We start from the raw sequence: 8,933 nt of genomic DNA on the forward strand, positions 1-8,933 counted from the left end.
ATAATAGTGCTTGTGTTTGATGATGGCATTAAGGTGGTGAAATTATAGGGGCGAATGGACAGGTCCCTCTTGAAGCTTCTCTGCCTGAGTTTGACGACGCAGCGAGTTTCTTTCACACCTTATCCATCGGAACGATAGGAACTAAACATAGACATCGATTTCTTGTATTTAATTTGTTTTGTCTTTCATTTTCACACTCGTGCATGCATGGTTAAAATTATTATTCTGGAATCCCAATGCAGAACTCAATTATTGAGAAAGCAAGTCTAATGTTGTATTGACATTATAAAATCATATCTTTTTTCATGTTTTTTTGGTTGGTTGTGAGCCATTACACTTCGCCAACTTATAAGTAGATTTTTTAATCACCCTCTCAACTGCTCTTACACACGTAGCACATGCGAAGTTTTAAATCATTGAGACGAGTTTAGTTCATGAAATAAACGAATTCTTTTCAAGTCTATGGTTCACAAATAGCCAATAGATATATGAACCATGAGTTCAAGTAAAACTGTGCAAGGGCTTCATCTTCGGTTGTGGCAACGTGTCTATGTTGCGGCAAGCATTAAGGAAGTTCGTTTTAGAAAAAAAAAAGAGTCATAAATTAGAAGTGTCACAATCCTTAAAACCCCAACTTAGTAGATTACATGTGTAAATGTAAGGGTGATTGAAATTCAGAAAGTGGAAGACAGGTGTGTGATGTAGATTGGACGAACGGTTTTGACGGTAGGAGTAAAACTTAAGCTTTCAAATTTCGTGCTACTTTCTGCATGCACCCTTCATCTTCAACCTTCTGAATCTCCTCCTTCTCTCTACCATATCCACCTTTTCTCTAAGGATTCTCATCCTTTTCTTCTTCCGATCACCACTCAGGCACCGTTTGAACTCTCCCGACATCAAGGGTTTTCATTTAAATTGATCGAGTTGTGATTCTAAGCCGGTGAGTTACTTTCTCCCTAGAACGTTCGTTTCCTTTCACATGCAAACCCAGATTTCTGGTTGCATGAGTGTATTATCTCATTCTGATAGAAACTTTGGTCTTGAATTTGGTTTAATTTTAAATCGGTGGGCTCTAAGTGTATAAGACTGGTAGAGGTGAACCCTATTCTGCATCTGTGAGCGTTCGGCTACGTTTAGAGGTAAGGGAAGCATATATAATTTGATTAAGATTCTTGTTCTGAATGGTTGTATGTTTGTATGATACTTTGTTTGATTATTTGATGAATATGAAATATTCGTGTTGCTGCATGTTTGGATGTGTGGGTGGATGATTGATAAATGGTGTGAATTGAGTTGAAATAGGGTTTGATCTTCAAGCTGCAGTATTCTAAGTAAATTCTATAATTGTGGTCGAGCGTCATTCGTGATCGTTCGATTCTTCATGGAAATGTAGGGTCTTAACTGAATTCTCATGCTTTAGGGATATTGTCTGAGAGTCATTCTATAATACTCTGCAGAATTATGTAAATTGTAACCGAGAGTCAGTATTGATCATTCGGTTTTCCTTTGAGCGTCCGTCTAAACTAAATTCTTCTTATGGAGAGAATTTAGTTAATGACGATCGTTTTATATTATTAGATATATGTAAATGAGCGTTCGGTCTAAGTATAGTTCTTCTTTATGTTTCCTAAACAGTTTAGTTAATGTATTCTATAATACGTAAAGTCGTAGATGATATCGTTATTTTTCATTAAAAATAATTGTGACGTAATTGTATATATATATTCCTTCATTTTATTTAAGTTTAGTAGTGTTCGGTCTTGGACCAAGTGTTCGGTCTCAGTAGCGCTCGTTCTTGATAAGTGCTTGGTCTTGGACCAGCGCTCGTTCAATAGTGTTCGGTTTCTACAGTGCTCGGTCTTAAACCAAGCGCTCGGTCTCGTCTTAGTAATCTATCATTACCGTTTTTAAAATAAGAGCCCAAACTCAATAGCGTTCGTTTCTTCATAGTATCTCGTCAGTTATTAGTATTTGGTGTTGAACAGTATCAGTCTCTAAATGGTGTTCGGCCTAGAGTCTTAGTACTCGGCCTAGGCTTCGTGGCGTTCGGTTTGAACTCTTAAGGGTCAGTGCATTGAAGCGGATCCATTTGTAATTAGCGCTCTGTCATGTTAGTTTCTAAGGAGTGTTATTCCATTCGGACTTGTGCTATGATGAGAAAGTGTGATTTGATTTCAGTTGAATATATTGATGATGAAGTATAAGGAATTTGAAATGTGATATGAATGAAATAGTTTGGTTATGAAAGAGTATTCCAGGGAGGAATATCTCAGAAAGTTATTAATTGAATGGTAAAGTATGAATGTGGGCAAAGCTTAGCTGACGTTTATCCTGATATTCCGTGATTACTCATTCTCACATAGAGAGGAGTAAGTCATGTGTGGGAATGGCAGGAGGTCCTAGTCCATAAGGTTAACTTGGACGGAACGGATTAACCTCGGGTGGGAGCTGTTGAGGGTATCCCAGTTACTATATCACCCGGGTGCACGAACGTCGTAGCTACACAGAATTCATATAGTTCGGACAGTCAGAAACAAGTGGTCGTTCTTTGCATGCAATGATGTATGAATTATGATTTGGTTATTGTTTGATTTAATCATGAAAATTGTATGTTTTATTGAATTAATTAAATTACATAAGCTTACCCTATTTATTGTCTTGTCTGTGTTGTCTGTTTGATTGTTTGTCCTGTTGCAATGATCATCCGTGTGGATGTGAGCAGAAGGAGAAGAATTACTGGAAGAAGCACTGGAAGAGGTGGAAGTGAAGGCCGAACCTTAGGAATGTTCGGTTATTATTGCTACTTATGTTCTGTTGAACCGTTCGTTATTGGTGTTTTTGGAAACCGTTCGTTTTAAGCGGTAGAATTTTGTAAAGTTTTAAATTCTGTAGTATTTTGTAAGGCCGTTCGGCCATAACTGTGCTTGCGATCTTTTGTAAGATTGATCTGTAATATTATTAAAATGTGATTATTCTCTTATATGGTTTATACTGTATTTTTGTGATGTTACAATAAGACATAAGTGTTAAATATGATATGTATTTGATTTATGTGATGAATTACTTTAGTATGAAATAAATATTTTAAATAAATGATCATATTAATATTAAATCAACAAGAAAAGCTTAAAAAAAACTGTAAGTTAAGACGAACTCAAACATACATAAGTTAAACAAGATATATATAAAAACAATAGACACATGAAACACTATAACTGCATCAGAAACACACAATTAAATGGTTAGATATTTTGCTGCAATTAAAAATCTTATCAGTTTACATTAATCCAATAAAACAAGAATTTAGAATATACGGCGTGTTTCAATGAAACAAATATCTTTAAAAAAATTATAAAAGAATGAAAAGGTCAGAGAGTGACGATGAAACCATATTGACGCTGCTGTTAATAAAAACCTTAAAATAATAAATTAATGAGTTTTCATTTATACGATGTTTTATTTTTTTATTTTTATTCAAATGTGAGACTTAGACCTTTATATATTTTGTATTTTTTTATTTATACTTAAACAAATTTATTTTTTTATTTAATTTTTAAAACTTAAAATTTGGTGCATCTAATTTAAATTTACTTTTGAGTTGGATATAAAACATGAGCTCTTGGTTAATTTTCTGAACCTACAAACGAAATATGTTAAATCCACGAATTTTATGGAATAAACTTAATTTCTCTATTGGTCATACTTGTTTTTAATAAGTTCACAAATTTAATAGACCAATTTATACTGATCCCGAATGTGGTTTCATTTCTAGAGATATTTTCAGAGAACTAATTTAATAATAAATATAAAAATGTCTTTCATTATACATGTGAGAGGGGAAGTGTTTCTTTTTCTTTTTAAAGTAAATAAATAAAAGGTTTTCGGGTACTCTTGCATATATACACTTTTGGAAAGAAGGTGATTTGTACCTAAAGGTATTTATTTGATACTAAAAGGTGTGAAATTATGAGAAATAAAATTTAAAGTTTGTTCATGAATATGCCCTTAGTTCAAGGATGAGAAAGTGGAGTACTTTGTTCGTTAAAACGTACATGAAGGTTGTAGCATGCCCACAGCAAGCAATTTGGACTGAGAAAGCTTAACAACGCGATTGCCATCAGTTATAGGCCTTGAAGAATCTTCCTCCTTTATGCATGAGTAGATGTTATCTAAATAAGGGGTTTAGTATAATGAATACACAATACACATGATGTTTTGCATTTACAGATTCTTTTAATTTAAAAAAAACACGACTAATCTAGAGTACTTATAAGTATAATCTAGATTCCTTCAATAGTTGGATAGTACTTTTCAAGTTTTCTTTGAATGCATTATACATTGTTTTGCATTTCTAGTCTTCGTTACAACAAACTTTTTCTGATATATATTTCCCATCTTTAATTTGATTAAGATTATTAAAGATGGTGATAGTCCTTGCTTGAGTTAAGTATGGTCGTCTGAATGTTGTTAATTATTTCCATGGAGAATGATACATTATATAAGATTCCAACATAACAGAATTTGGATATATATATATATATATATTTAAAAGCTCTTTATATTTTTAAAAAATAATATATTAAGGATATCGTCGGCCTAGACATGCCGCTGATGGTTTCTTTAGAAAAAAAATTAAGAGCAAGTATCAATACACTAACAGAAAAATGATGATCTAACCAGAGAAAATCGTGACATACAAAATTGTATCATAAAGTTAACACTGGAATGAGTTCAACAAAGACAAGCACAAATTAACATGGAAACAAAAACAGAGAAAGAAAAAACACAAAATCAGAATTAAGAGGAATGACACAAGTGCAAACTGAATAGAAGATCAATGAGAATTCATAAAAGCACACCCAAAAAACTGGCAACTCTAGCTTCAAATTAAATGCCCAAGTGCCCGAATTCGTGCAAATATCGCAAACCCAAATGCCGATTTTTGGCTCTGTTTCCAGATTCTTAGTGGCTGTGGTGATTCTGATTAGTTCCAAAATATGTTGTTATACCTAAAAATATATTTGTTCAGTTTTTAATTATACTATTATTTTCCACCAACAAATAAATATGCTTATATTCCTCCTTTTCGGCTTGGAGGAGAATGGAGTGCTTAAACTGATTGCACTTGAAGATTTGGGTGTGCCTTGAATTTTCAGCATGATCTAAACCAAGATGTTTGGGTCTTATCAACTACAATGTAATCTATTTTCTTTCAGTCTTTTGTTATTTTCTGATGACATCAAGTACACCAAACTTAGCATGTCGTAAAGGATATATTGCTAGGACCTTCCATGATCTTGCTATAGATTTAGAATTCCTTATATGCTGTATTGGTTCTTGACAAGACACCAAATAGCCATGCATAAAAATCAGCCATTTTGCTTATTCTTAAAAAAGCATTAAGCAATTTTGATCAGAAGGAATTTCACCTATAAATCCACAGAATATTCGGTAAATAATTTCTTATATTGGAATTCAAAAAGTTTAACCCTATCTTCATTTGACAACATGTTAATGCTCTGTGAATATCACAATTCAGGAACTTCATCATGTTTCTTTCTCTTTACTCACCCTTTTGTATTTCTCTTTTTCCCTTTTTGAACACAAGATGATGCAATTGATGAGTTGTTACGGTGATCAATCAAGCAAATTATGGTGATTTTTTTTTTCTGTTTTGATTGATCATTAATAATGATAAAATATTTACAAGTAATCATGGAAATTATATTTATTTCTTACCGTTTTATGCACAATGTTTTTGAAGCAAAAGAGATGAATACTTTTATAATTATTAAGGAATAATCTTAGTTAAACTGATTGTTCAATTAATAATCAGCTTTGACCTGCAATGAGAGGACATCAATGCCGTGGAAAACACTCTTTTTTTTTTCTTTAAAAAAACGACTTTTATGTTGGGATTATTGTAAGACCAAAATAAGAAAAATAATATAAAAATCATAATAAGTCATGCTGCAGAGTGTTTCCAAGGGAATCTTCTTACTTTTTCACCACACAAAAGAAGACGGAAATGAATATTATTTTCTCGATCTACTTTATCTTCTTTTTTCTGTAAAGGAAGCTTAGATTTTAATCATAATTTTCTCCAAGCACTTAAAACTTGATATGGTTTTGGCATGCTAGCTAATACATTGATATCTAATATAAATGAGCTATTGATTAAAGCAAAAGTAATTGTACTTAATAAATATGGTACTAATAATTAATGAAACTACTAATAATTAATGAAACATGTGTTACCCTTTATTTCTTAAACCGTGGGCATAATTCAGCCCAACATTTGCAATTCCACACAACTCATGCAAAGCTATTAAAAAAATCTTAACCTTTTTATAGCTTGAGATGCATGGTTCATGCATTTAAGATAGGGTTCTCTCAAAATCTTCTTCACCTAAATTAATGTTTATCAAACTAGCTAAACAAAGCCAGGGAAAATGAAGAGTATTAATTAGCGAGCAAAAAGTGCGCTTAAATAGATAAAGTGTAATTAATTAGTTGCAAAGGTGGTTGGACCACACAAGACATGTAATTAGCCTATATTGAGAGCAGAATTTCCACAGAATGGTTTGAAAGTGCACTGATTTGAGTGGTCACTACTAGTTGTCTGTGTAGAGTGCAGTATCTAAAACAAAGAAGAACACAACACGCACTTCCTAACTCATACGCATTCAAAAGTAAGCTCTTGATAGGACTGGCCAGCCATGGGTGTCTTTCCTTTGCTGGAAAGTGCACCAATTTTATGCCCAACCTCTTTGGGTTATTCATCTAAATACCCTTTTGCACAATCTACATATACTTTACAAAATAATCATCTTTTGAACTTTGATCTCTACAAATATCAAGAAATTCATTACCATCATAATAATAACACTAATAATGATAAATAAACTATATATAATTAAGAAGTCAAAAGACGAAAGTTTGTAAGTGTTAACAATTAGTTTAAAGTGTAGCCTAATTATAGGAAAGCCTAATTAATGTATATGATATATTCATGGCAAAAAAGTTATATAGCATTATCATCAAACACATTATGTATACTATGCACTTTATTCGCTGATTCAAGTGTGGATTTTGTCACTTGCAAACTTCGTGGCAACCAAGTACATGTCGGTTCACGTAGTACATTTCATATTTTCCAAATGGCTGTAACAGTAAAATCTATATATGGTTAATCAATCCTTTTCAATATATCTATGTACTATAGTAAACTTTTACCTATTCAAAACTGAAACAGAATGAGAAAAAACGGTGGAATTGGAAAGGGAATGAGTTATATGAAGTTAATTAATCTGGCCTAGCACAGTGTAAAATCATTCGGTAAAGTTAATTTACATTCTGTAAAGTCGATACCAGAAGATTTGGTTTCTATGTGCGTACTACACTTCTTTTATTAAATAAGTAATTCTCTCTGCAACTTGCAATTTATCTTGGTAATTTGATAAGAACAACGCGTAATTGTGAAAGGTTTTTGAGTTAATTATAGTTATTGGTCAAGATAAAGTGAAAACTAAATGAGAGAAAATAAACCAAATCAATATATCTCCAAAGAATGACACGTATCGTTAATGCAACTTTATACAAATAGTTCAGTGCTGTATAACTTTTTCCTTCGGCTAATGAAATATATGATTAATTCAAGATGTGACGAAATGAATTGAACCACAGAATGCAGAACATATATTTGACTTTCCTTTTCGGCCAAAAAATTAGATTTTAACACACTTGATGAGTGAGCTTCCCATAGACAAATATCATATATGTATTCCAATTTGAAAACAATACGTAGTTGTTACATAGTCACCAGATTTTCTTTGTCCTTTGCTCCCAAATCAGTGATACCACGTATTCTCCAATGTATTTGTTTGCCTATGTCACGTTTCATGATTTGTCGTGGCCATCATTAACACCAACAAAAGTTTCAGACATATTGTAATATGCAATGAAAATCAAAGACCACAATATCCCCAAAAGAGGACGTGCAATGTTTTAGACCGCTGGATTAACAAAACCTCCTAATAGAATAGGGATTTCTCCTATATACCCTATAGCCAGCAATCATAGCACACTTTACTTCATCAAAGCCACCATGCACAGTGCAAATGGCGAAGTTTCGGGGAGAAAATATATGCAACTTGTGAAATGACTTAAATTCCCTTCATCGTGTCAGCGCAGCAATTAGAGCAGTCCCCAAGTGACTGGGAATAGCTGTTTGAGCAAAAGTGGAGCATCACAGAAGCTAAATGGAGATCTAATCAGTAATCACATACCAATCATCACTACGTTTCTGTCTCCTAAACGTCACATGCATGTAACATATATAGCTAGGCCAACGACATAATTCAGTCACCAACTTGTAACATTCTGGTTTTAATCATATCTTTCGTAAGGACAACGTTGAAATTTTTTCTTTACTCTTTTCATCATGTGTCGAGAGTAAAATACCGTGTCTTTCTCTCACTAATCTCAGTTTAAGAATATAGTTTATCACTTTCATTCAGATATCTGTTTTCAAAGACGCATGCTTCATGTAACAAGTTTGAATTTCGGACATTATACTTAAGTAATTCGAGTTCAACTCCATGAGATCATATTAATATAGTGTTAATTTTATTTTTAATCTTTTCTTTAAGTTTAAGAAAATGATTAAAAGTTTAAAACATGTACTCGGAAGAAAAAGAAAAGGTAGATGAAGGGACAAAGCATAGAGCTGTAACAGGTCCTCTCAAGTAGCAAATGTTGGAACCGAGTGAAGCAGTGAAGAGCCAATGAAGATACTCTTCACACAGGTTGTTTGGTGTTTTTCTGTTTTCCCTTTCCCTTTTGATTGCTCTTTTTCTCTCTGGAGTCATAGACTTTTCAACAGTAGGGTGTGCAAGATTCCACTACCAAAGCATAGCCCTCTCAACTGGTTT

Source organism: Vigna umbellata, chromosome 5, assembly GCF_029865625.1.
Source record: "Vigna umbellata cultivar VRB3 chromosome 5, Vumbellata_1.0, whole genome shotgun sequence".
NCBI classification, from domain to species: Eukaryota; Viridiplantae; Streptophyta; class Magnoliopsida; order Fabales; family Fabaceae; genus Vigna; species Vigna umbellata.